Source organism: Carcharhinus amblyrhynchos, chromosome 15 (genome assembly GCF_965287045.1).
Source record: "Carcharhinus amblyrhynchos chromosome 15, sCarAmb.v2.hapA, whole genome shotgun sequence".
NCBI classification, from domain to species: domain Eukaryota; kingdom Metazoa; phylum Chordata; class Chondrichthyes; order Carcharhiniformes; family Carcharhinidae; genus Carcharhinus; species Carcharhinus amblyrhynchos.
In genome coordinates, this window is record NC_137338.1 from 37,126,763 (window position 1) to 37,138,940 (window position 12,178).

The 12,178-nt window shown below is 44.5% G+C and overlaps 1 protein-coding gene across 2 annotated transcripts in view; it reads left to right on the forward strand.

The window, feature by feature from the left end:
• Positions 1-12,178, forward strand: part of dipk2b (divergent protein kinase domain 2B) — a 107,200-nt gene that overhangs the window by 52,787 nt on the left and 42,235 nt on the right. The window contains exon 1 of one of the 2 annotated variants that reach the window (XM_080203270.1): positions 11,116-11,174. The exons of the other annotated variant lie outside the window; for it this stretch is intronic. The gene's annotated coding sequence lies outside the window, so the exon portion shown is untranslated. Of the gene's footprint in view, positions 1-11,115; positions 11,175-12,178 lie in introns of those variants that run through there. 2 annotated transcript variants of the gene reach the window in all.

Here is a 12,178-nt window from a genome sequence, read left to right on the forward strand (position 1 = left end):
TGTCCACTGCAAGGGTGCAGGGGGTTTGAAACTCTCATAACATTTAGAAAGTATCTGATGCACATTGAAGTGCCATAACCGATAAGACTACGGAGCAAATGCAGGAATGTGGGCTTAGACTGGATAGCTATTTGTTACATTCATAGAATCCATACAGTGCAGAAAGAGACCATTCAGCCCATCGAGACTGTACCAACAACAATCCAGGCTCTATCCCTGTAACCCCATGTATTTACTTGCTAATCCCCCCAACACTAATGAGCAATTTAGCATGGCCAATCCACCTAACCTGCACATGTTTGGACTGAGAGAGGAAACTGGATCACCCAGAGGAAATCCACTCAGACACATGGAGAATGTGCAAACTCCACGCAGAGAGTGACCCAAACCGGGAACTGAACCATGTCCCTGGTGCTGTGAGGCAGCAGTGCTAACCACCGTACTTGTTGGCAGCTAAGGAGAAAACGGGTGATATGCCTCCTTCGACATGGTATATTGTCATAACTCTAAGATTCTATGCTTGTACCCAAACATCTAAAAATGCAGGAAGGTGCTTTTTTATTCATTTATTCTTGGGATATAGGCATCCCTGGCAAATAGAATTTGCTGTCCCTACCAAATTTCCCAAGAAGACAGCGGTCAGCAGTCTATGTGGTGAGTACTGTTACAGCCATGTGAGGAGAGGGTGTAATATCAATCTCCTATTGTATCACCCCAAGTATGACCATAACTGATTTTTTGAAGGATTTAGAAGAATGAAGTTATCATTCAGTGTCTGTGTTTAACCTTTTATGTGCCGATTGTAAAGATGTAAGCCTGGCAGGTTTATTTGCAGTTTAAAGGAAAAGGGTTAGTTTTCATTGAGTTAAAAACTCACCCAAGTAAAGATAGCAAAATATTTTAAAAGATAGTCCCACACATCTCAACTTTTTGTAAACATACATATGCACACACAGGCATACAAAATGTACAAGTTATACTGCAGATAGTTACTTTCTTAGCCAAATTAATGTTCAATGTTGAAGAGATAATAAAATTGTGAGTTCACTGTTTATGAGTCCTTTACTGGTAACCATGGTTGCAGCGGAAACTTTTTCAATTTTGTCTTTAGGTTTCAGGAGCTGTGCTGAATCCTGTGTGATTGCAATCACTGGAGACAATTTACTTTTAAAATGTAACCTGTCTTTACCAAAAAGTCAATAATTCCTGCACCTGAGGTTCCTTTCAAAGGAAATTCACTATCTCTGTGCTAGATCTTTTAAACTAGAAGGATAGGGCCTTAACTGGGGTGAGAAAGAAAGGGGCCCCTGACTGCTTAACTGGCAGCTTTTGCAGACTGTCCCTTCTTCTTTTCTGTATCAAAAAGCTTTCAAAATGGTTATTGCAGTCACATGACTGCTCTTTCCCAATAGTGATTTCAAAAGGGGTTTATTTGCCTGACAGTTAATTTTGTTTCATGACCGAGGACTATTAGATGATTTAATGTCCTAAGACATGTGAGTCATTATGCTGAGATGGAAAAAAATCTTTCTTGGCTGTCTGTGTTGAGTTTGCACATTCTCCCCGTGTCTGTGTGGGTTTCCTATGGATACTCCAGTTTTCTCCCACACATCCGAAGGGTTAGGTTGATTGGCTATGCTAAATTGCCCCTTAGCATCAGGGAAACTAGCAGGGTAAATACATGGGGTATCCATTTCTTAACATGCACAGATGTGAAATTCCATGAAGGTGTTTAGGCATGTTGGAATTGCAATTTACCTTGGAACTTTCCAGAAGCTGGTTAACTTGTAATACTAGACATCAGGTTTCTTGTGGCTGCCATCTTAAGTCAACATCTTTTTCTTGCTGTTAAAAACCCTTTTCAAATAGTTCAGTATATACTTAGTCAGCTGGTGAAATTACAGATTGATATCATTCATGTACATGTCACATCATTGTAACACTACATCTCCAGTGATTTTAGGGAAGAAATTCCAGGATTTTAACCTAGTGAAGAAATGGTGATATAGTTCCCAGTCAGGAAGTTGTGTGACTTGGAAGAGAATTGCAAATAGTGGTGTTCCCATCAATCTGATGCCCTTGTTCTCCTAGGTAGTCACTGTCTTTGAAGATGCTGTCGAAGGAACCCCGGGAGGTTGGTGAAGTGCATTTTGAAGATGGTGCACACTGCTGCCACTGTGCTGGTGGTGGAGAGAGTGAATGTTTAAGATGGTAGATGGGGTGCCAATCAAGTATGCTGCTTTGTCTTGGATGGTGTCCAGTTTCTTGAGTGCTGGTGGAGCTGCACTCTTCGAGACAAGTGGAAGTATTCCATCACACTCCTGACTTGTAGATAGTGGACAGGATTTTGGGTGTCAAGAGATGCATTGGTGCCACAAGAATTTCAGCCTCTGATCTACACTTGTAGCCACTATTTGTGTATGGTTGATCCAATGGTTACCCTCAGCATATTGATAGTAGTGAATTTGGTGGGATTTGAAAATACATTCACTGGCATTGAACCCTGGTGTGACCCTGGCATTGACCATCGCAGCTACCCATTTCCACTGCCTCTACACAATTGGATGGAGCATTCCCTGGCCCGCTCTTATAGAGCACCTCACTCTTCCCGTTCTCCTTGCACCAGTGTTAAAGCAGCTCCATAGAACCTTTCAACCATTCTCTCTGTTCTGTTTCAATACAGTTCGATGTTCTTTTCACTGACACTATCTTCTGCTACCAGTTGTTATACCTACTACAGTCAGAATGCACCTTCCTTTTACGAGGGTCAGGCTGTCTTTAAGTACTGCAAACTGATGTATGCAGCCACTCAGCAATGAGTTGAATATTTATTCCATAAAATTTGCCTGCATTGAAAGCAATGGGTACAGATTAATTCTCCACTGCGGTACTTTTTCATGCCCTATCCAATTTTATGGGCTTATTGTTACTGAGATCCAAACTGTTAATCATTGCCCTCAGCTCTACCGCAAGGTAAAGCTGGGGCGATACTACTTGAAGAGACTATCTGGTAATTACCTTCTTTATACCAAAGCTTTTTCTCTCCTCTGAAATCACTTACATTTAATCATACATTACCTTCTTGTTCTGCACCCCTTATGCATTGGAAGCATTCTATTTCTATCTCTTTTTTATTATTTGTTTTCTGATTGCCCTAGGGTCAGCCACTTTGCTGTGGATCTAGAGGCCAGACAAGGTAAGGATGGCAGATTTCCTTTCTTAAAGGATATTAGTGAACTAGATGGGACTAGATTATTAATTCCAGATTTTTATTGAATTCAAATCTCACCATCTGCAGTGGCAAGATTTGAACCTGGATCCACAGAGCATTGCTCTGGGTTTCTGGATTATTATACCACTGCGCCACTGCCTCTAATCTGCTCTGCACTAAACGCTTCGTAATTTTAAACCAACTTTTCATCTCCTATTCGTTAACAAAAGTAATTGTAAAAAACCTGCTGCTTCACTAATGTGCTTAAAGAAAGAGGACGTGCCAAAAAGGTTTTGTTTTGAATCTAATAGGAAGTGTCAATCTACCCAGCAAAAAATATCTAGCAATATGGGACAGCAATCTGTGCTTTTGACCTCATGCTGTGCTACAAGTCATTTAACGAAGATGGAATATTCTTGCCGATAAAGATGTCACAGAGTAAAACACTGGTTCAAAAGCATTGATAAAAGGAAGAGTTTACTGATTAATACTGACTGTTTCAGAGGACAATGATTTACTTGAAAATAGTATTTGAAACAAAGCACACAGAATCACCAAAGTAACATCAATTAGATGACATAGGTAAGAGAACAGTTTTACTATTAGGTAGCAACTTCAAACTGAAAGCAAACTCATTTATTTTCTTCATGCCCTTGACCCCTTCCCTATTCATCACCTCCCCCTCTGCTCCTAATTGTTTCATGCTGAGTTCTAGGGATGGCAACAGATTTCCAGCACTTTGTCCGATCAGCTACTCTCCTTCTGCAAGTTTGTGCAGTGAACATTGGCCTCAGCTGTGACTCAGTAGTAGCTCTGCAGCCTGAGTCAGAATGGTGTGGGTTTAAGTCCCACTACACAGGGACCTGAAATCCAAACCGACATCCTGGTGCAGCACAGCCCTTTTGATTATACTCAGAAGATTGAGTGAAGGGAATGTGTTTAAAAGGGCACTGGAAGAATCAGGCAGTGGTGAGGCCACCAGTAGGTCTTGGCCTGGGATCAAGACCCCCAGGGCAGAACCCACTCCTAGCAAGAGTTGCCAGCCCATCAAAGGCCACTGAGGAGGCCATCTCCGCTGTCGGACGGACACTCATTGGAGTCCCAGGATTGTGGAATGTCCAGGTTACAGGTAAGGGAAGACTGGATTTGTGGAGCTGGGCTGTGGGGGAAAATGGGTCAGGGTTCAGAATCAAGGGCAGCCAAATAGCTCTCAGCCATCACCCCTCTCCCCAATGTCCAGACCCTCAATCAGACAAAGTGTCTTTGATCAATGGCACACCCCCCCCCCCACCCCCCACCCCCCCCCCCCCCACACCCCCCCACAACCCTCCACTCCCTGCTGAGGGAACAAGTGGTCTGCACAGATTCAGCCGTCATGCGCATCATGGCTCACTTGTAGTTGGGTCAATCCCACTGTGGCAGGATAAAACCCTTTCAGAGTCATTAATTAATCACTTAAAGGCTTCGGTTGGTGGTGGGGCAGGAAGGTCTACCATGGGCCTTCCAGCCCAGAGTGGTATCCTGGTGGAGGTGAAGAACAGACAGGGTTCAGGTATACCACCACCCCACCCAAATAAATACTCTTCCCACTGCCATGCTCGCCACCAATAAGAGCAGAATATTCAGCCACACATTTCTGTTGAGAGGTGTGTAATGAATTAACATGACATGGGGTTTTTTGTTAATGAGTTAAGAGGGAATAGCTGTTCTGTAGTTCAGTGTATAATTTGCCTGTTAAGTAATATTTAGTTGATATTGATTTAGTTTGTTACAGCAAAAGTCTTAAAATGTGAAATTCTATCATGTGATTCTTTGTGTTGGTCACTAGGAAATTCACATTTCTTCCTAAAAATAATCGGTTTGTACATAATTATAAGTAGTGACTATACTTCAAAAGCACTTCATTGTCTGTGGGAGGTTCTGAAGTTGTCAAAAGTGCCAAAAAAAATGCAAGTCTTTTACTCCCCCCACTCTTTATCTTACATAACAGTCCAAGCCAATCAAACTCCATACATGTTCACTATATAACGGGGTGGGGGGGGTGGGGAGAAGTACCACTCTCCCAAGTTCAGGGGTACTGATTGTAGCCCTCTTATTGCTCCCACATGTCGAACTGGGGATCGAACCTGGGATTTTTGTCAATTGTGGGGTTTAACAATCTACTGAGGAAGTAATTTGTTAGTTTTTAACTGAACATTTTGTTTTACAATTTTAAGGGAACTCTTTATCTTGCAACTATTGTAATGAAAGGCTTTTTTAAAAAAATGCATTCAAAATCCCATGGTTTTGTTTAGTGTTTCCTCTTGTGGAAAAAATAAATCTCATTAAATCTTTAGTGAGTCAGGTTCACATCATCTGAAAGGTTTTGAGTGTTCCAGGAAGTTGGACTTCCTTTAAATTACTTGCTCCATTTAAATAGAATGGAAAACCACAGGAAAGGGCTTCAGATTTTAACTTTCTAGGAAGTGACATTAACTCTGGGTGTACACGATAAATACTGAAGATTGGGGTTTAACTAACAGTGATTAATACAACAGAAATGTTATCAGTCATTCATGAACAATTGAGGACCACAGAGAAAAGCACAGCTTCTTGTCTTTGATTATTGATTTAATTCTTTTACGTTGGAAGGTATACACGGTTTCTGCAGCTTGCAGCAAGTACACCACCCAGACGAGTTAACCTACACACATCAGGATCAATGCAAATACATTGTTTAGCAAGACCTTGGTATGCGACAAATGATGCTGCCATTTTCCTTGCACAAGGACCCATCAAACAGACCATGTCAAAGTTCAAAGGTCTAAGTTGTTCTCAAATAGAATAGAATCATCAAATCCTTGCAGTGCAGTAGGCCATTCAGCCCATCAAGCCTGCACCGGCAACAATCCCACCCAGGCCCTAACATGTTGTGCTGAGCTATATCCAATCCCAAGATCAAGCTATCCCCTCCCTATCATTCTGGAGTGCTCCATGTGTCTATCCAATAACTGCTTGAAAGTTCCTAAAGTGTCCAACTCCACTATCACAGCAGGCAGTGCATTCCACACCCCAACCACTCTCTGAGTGAAGAATCTACCTCGGACATCCCTCCTATATCTCCCATCATGAGCCTTATAGTTATGCCCCCTAGTAACAGCTACATCCACCCGAGGCAATAGTCTCTGCACGTCCACTCTATCAATCTCTCTCATCACCTTATAAACCTGTATTAAGTCGGCTCTCATCCTCCTCCACTCCAAAGAGAAAAGCCCCAGCTCCCCCAATCTTCCCTCATAAGACCTACCCTCCAAACCAGGCAGCATTCTGGTAAATCTCTTCTGCACTCTGTCCAATGCTTCCACATCCTTCTTATAATGAGGTGACCAGAACTGAGCACAATATTCCAAATGTCTCTCACCAACGTCCGGTATAGTTGCAGCATAACCCCATGGCTCTTAAACTCAAACCCCCTGTTAATAAACGCTAATATACTATAAGCTTCTTTATGGCTCTATCCACTTGAGTAGCAACCTTCAGAGATCTGTGGATATAAACCCCTAGATCTCTCTGTTCCTCCACATTCCTTAGAACCCTGCCGTTGACCCTGTAATCTGCATCCGTAATCTTGGGTGGACATAACCCATGTATTTACCCTGTTAATTCCCCTGACAGTAAGGGGCAATTTACCGTGGCCAATCAAGCTAACCTGCACATCTTTGGACTGTGGGAGGAAACCTGAGCACCCAGAGGAAACCCACGCAGACACGGTGAGAATGTACCAACTTGACACAGACATTGAGCCAAGACTGGAATTGAACCTGGGTCCCTGGCGCTGTGAGGCAGCAATGCTAACCACTGTGCTACCATGCCACCCACAAATACACTGTGTGGCCCAAAAAAACCCATCACCTTTGGGGCTTTTTCAAAATATTTTACCCTGACCTGCCAGCAGAAACTGGGGGGAAAGTTAAAGTTGCTTAGTTTACATACCTGCTAGAAAACAACCAGAAATTGGTCATTGTGCATTTTCACCTGCTCCATTGAACAGGCAGCTGGGATGGCCCAAAGCTAGTGGGGTCGTTTCTTATATTTAAATATCAGGTCCTGATAGTGTCATCAGTCTCCAACACCAATTTTAACTTGTGGTTTAAGTCAGTGTAGCTTTCTGCAAGGATGAAAACAGTAAGAGGAGGAATCAGAGCAAAAAGAGATATGACTTTTCCAGTTGTTGGGGTAGTTGGAGCATTAGGAAAGTGTAGGCCTTGTTTGGCCAGGTTCTCACCCCATGCCCTACCATCCCTGTACCCCTCCCCTTCCAGGTTGTGGGTGGTCTCTGAGCTACATTTCCCAGTCAGCTGGCAGGATCTAAATGAAATCCATGCCTCAATCCTGGACCAGGGGATGCAGTTCCAGCTGACCTTTCTACCCACCCACTCGTGTTAAAATCAAGACTGTGGGTGAAATCTTGTGGAGACAATGGTTGTTGGTGGCAGAGCCAGTGAAATGCCCTCACCCTCTCTTTTTGGGAAGACTGATGCATTTTGTGCCATCAGGAACTTAACAGTTCAAGGACCCTGGGGCAAAAGTCCCACCCTCTGTGAGCTGCTGTCCAATCGCAAGCCAGCAGGGCTTCTGTACTCAGCAGCACCACCAGGGAGGCAGTGGCTGTTGCGAGTATTACATCGGCCAGTGACTTGACTCGGCCCATCAACTCTGCACCGACAACAATCCCACCTGGGCACTATCCCTATAATCCCACCTATTTACCCCACTAATCCCTCTAACATATGCATCCCGGGGCACTAAGTGGCAAGCGGGGCAGGCTTGAAGGGCTAGATGGCCTACTCCTGCTCCTATTTCTTATGTTCTTATGTTATGTTCTTATGTTCAATTTAGCATGGAGATAAATCCCACAACACCAGTTTAAAGTACGAACAGGTTTATTTGTAGCAAAAGCCACAAGCTTTCGGGACCGCCTGTCCCTTCGTCAGGTGGCTGGGCGTTCCAGACAGGCTGTCCCGAAAGCTTGCGGCTTTTGCTACAAATAAACCCGTTTGGACTGTAAACTGGTGTCATGGGATTTACCTCTGTCTTACCCCAGTCCAACGCCGGCATCTCCACATCAATTTAGCATGACCAATGTACCTAAACCAGCTCATCTTTGGATTGTGAGAAGAAACAGGAACAGCCGAAAGAAATCCATGCAGACACAGGGAAAACATGCAAACTCCACACAGACAATGACCCAAGCCAGGAATCAAACCCAGGTCTCTGGAGCTGTGAGGCAGCAGTGCTAACCACTCCGGGGGCGGGGGGATGCCCAGGCACAGGTGAGTGACAGCAGGAGCAGGGTCACAGGGAAGGAGTGGCAGGGATTAGCATTCAAGCTGGGGGTAATTCTCAATAGGCCCCTTTTAAGAACATAAGAACATAAGAAATAGGAGCAGGAGTAGGCCATCTAGCCCTTCGAGCCTGCCCTGCCATTCAATAAGATCATGGCTGATCTGTCGCTGCTCAGTTCCACATTCCCGCCCTCTCCCCATAACCCTTAATCCCCTCTCTCATCAAAAACCCATCAACCCGCGTCTTAAAAATATTTAGTGAGGCAGCCTCCACCACTTCAACGGGCAGAGAATTCCAGAGATTCACCACCCTTTGAGTGAAGAAGTTCCTCCTCAACTCCGTTCTAAACCGCCCCCCTTTTATCTTGAGGCTGTGCCCCCTAGTCCTATTGTCTTTTTTGAGCGGGAAGAGTCTTTCCACCTCTATCCTATCCATCCCATTCATCCCATTTCCTGATGATGCTGGCCCCTGGATCAGACACTGAATTTGAACAAGGAACCCTACCTGGGAATCCACAAGCAAATACACCAGGGTTTGCATGTCATGCTCCACACACGGTGAGTCCCTACCCACCACTGGGTTAATGCCTATAGTGGTGGGATGTGGCCCTTAAGTCGGCATTAATTGTTATGCAGGATGAAGGCGGCAGCGTCCCTACCTACTAACTCAATCAAATGACCCCCAGTCATCAAACTCAATATGAAGGAAAACACAAGATTCTACTCTATGCCTTTGTTGGTAGTTGCGGGCAAAAAAAAATCTGTGTAAAGTGCTGGCTAGTTCATTGGCTATTAGAGAAGCTGGGCCTGATTTTCCTCTGCTGTACCCTCAAGCCTCTGTATGTTTCAGGTGGACAGTGGAAGAAAATGCTCATTGGCCCAGCATGCTGACTGTCATCCCTTGCCCAATGGTTCTGGGGCATCCCTGAGAAGGTAAAGCACTTGCACCAACAACAGATGTAGATGTTGGGTGGCTACCTGAATGAAATAGAAGGACTTACTAGGTAGGGCTTCCCTCCCCCTTCCCTTCCATACACATTGGGAAAACATCACTTGAGAGGCGCACCATAAAAAACCAGACATTACTCTTGTGCTTGAACCCATCAGGTCAGAGGCTGAGAGGGGGCAGCAAAAGGTTGCTTTTTATAGAAACTTTCCACCTGCTGTTCTATGGTGACTAGTGGGGTGCCCCAGGGGTCGGTGCTGGGGCCTCAGCTATTTACCATTTATATAGATGATCTGGAGGAGGGAACCGAGTGCAGGGTGTCGAAATTTGCTGATGACACCAAAATTGGGGGAACGGCAAATTGTGCGGAGGGTGTGGAGAGTCTGCAGAAGGATCTAGATAGGCTGGGCGAATGGGCCAGGAAATGGCAAATGGAATTTAATGTTGGCAAGTGTGAGGTGGTCCACTTTGGTAGGAAGAATGGTAGGAAGGACTATTACTTACGTGGCGAAAAACTGCAGCAGGCGACGGTGCAGAGGGACCTCGGGGTCCTTGTGCATGAGTCGCAAAAACCCAGCTTGCAGGTGCAGCAGGTGGTCAGGAAGGCGAATGGGATGCTGGCCTTCATAGCGAGGGGGATTGAATATAAAAGTAGGGAGGTCTTGCTGCAGCTGTATAGGGCATTGGTGAGGCCGCAGCTGGAGTACTGTGTGCAGTTTTGGGCGCCGCACCTGCGCAAGGATATTTTGGCCCTGGAGGGAGTGCAGAGGAGGTTTACTAGGCTGATACCGGAGTTGAGGGGATTGAGCTATGAGGAGAGGCTGAATAAACTAGGCTTGTACTCGTTAGAGTTTAGAAGAATGAGGGGAGATCTCATTGAGACGTATAAGATGATGAATGGGATGGATAGGATAGAGGTGGAGAGACTCTTCCCGCTCAAAAAAGACAGTAGGACTAGGGGGCACAGCCTCAAGATAAAGGGGAGGCGGTTTAGAACGGAGTTGAGGAGGAACTTCTTCACTCAAAGGGTGGTAAATCTCTGGAATTCTCTGCCCGTTGAAGTGGTGGAGGCTGCCTCGCTAAATATTTTTAAGAAGCAGGTTGATGGGTTTTTGATACGAGAAGGGATTAAGGGTTATGGGGAGAGGGCGGGAAAGTGGAACTGAGCCACGACAGATCAGCCATGATCTTATTGAATGGCGGGGCAGGCTCGAAGGGCTAGATGGCCTACTCCTGCTCCTATTTCTTATGTTCTTATGTTCTTAATCTGTAATCAGAGAGTTCTGTATGCAACAGATGCTTGAACTCACAACCTACCCACCATCATCATATATTTGACCATAAGAAAGAGTCTAAGGAAGTGTTTGGTTGCACAGTAGTGATGGTTTCTGGTAGCGTTAGCTCATAACTGTATAAAGCCTTGGCTATTCTTCCAACACTAATGGAAGATGTTTTTCTTTCCCAGTGCGCTGTGTCAATTTGAGTGTGCCAGTGCAACACAATTAACCCTAAGAGTGTTGGAGGTTTTTGACACCTCAGTCAAAGGTTTTAATGATTTTTTTTGTTAACAGTTTCTCAACAATTGGATGTCAATTCCCAGTCCTGGATGTAGTGTTCCACCAAAGAACGGATCTACACTTGGAGAACATCAGGTCAAACAGCATAAATAAGCTGAAACTGAAAACTCAGTCAGGTCAGGTAGTGTCAAATGGCGCACACCTCTGTTGCTGTTTACCGAATCTGTTTCTAATTCCAACAGTAGAGAAACTCAGGTCACTGTTTGTTTTGTCAGGAAAAGTTGGAGTGGTATGTTAGGTAGCATTACACAAAGAGAGCATCAGACAAAAGCCAGCAAAGACAAGAGGTTAGTCAGAAGGTTCAGTGAAATTTAGTCATGTATAGCAATAGGAGAAACAGTTTGATTCCTGTTGAGAGTCAACACGAGGGGTGTACGGAAGAACAGGAATATATTTATGTTTGTATTCAGTGTTATTCATTGGGCTGTTTAATAAATTTGTCAAATGAGTTATCGTCTGAGCCATGTTTTGATGCTGAGCAATCTTCTGCCAAAGCTGAAAAGTTCAAGTGGCAACACCTGTTACGCAAAACAATACTAGGATAATCAGGGGTGGCACAGTGGTGAGCACTGCTGCCTCACAGCCCCAGGGACCTGGCTTCAATTCCAGCCTTGGGTAACTGTGTGTGGAGTTTTCACATTCTCCCAGTGTCTATGTGGGTTTCCTCCGGGTGCTTCAGTTCCCTCACACAGTCCAAAAATGTGCAAGTTAGGTGGATTGGCCATGCTAAATTGCCTGCTAGTGTCCCGAGATGTGTAGGTTAGGGGGGGGTTAGCCATGGAAAATGTGTGGGATTACAGAGATAGGGCGAGGAAGTGCATTAACAAAGCATCTCTATGTGATTCTGGGTCTCTCAGTTCACATAGACCCTGGGCAGGTAAAGTCTCTGGTTCATGGGAGAAGCAAGATCCACTTATGAGAATGGTCAGTAAGATTGAATTGTAGGAATGTAAAAACCCAAAAATAAGTGATCGTGTGGAGAAATACATTGTACTTTGTCCATTTATTCCAGACCATAAGCGTGTGAGACATTTCCAGAAATGATTTATGTTTGGTTAATAGTCTGTGTACATTTCTACCATTCCAACCCTTTACAGTAATTGGTGAACCAAAGTATATT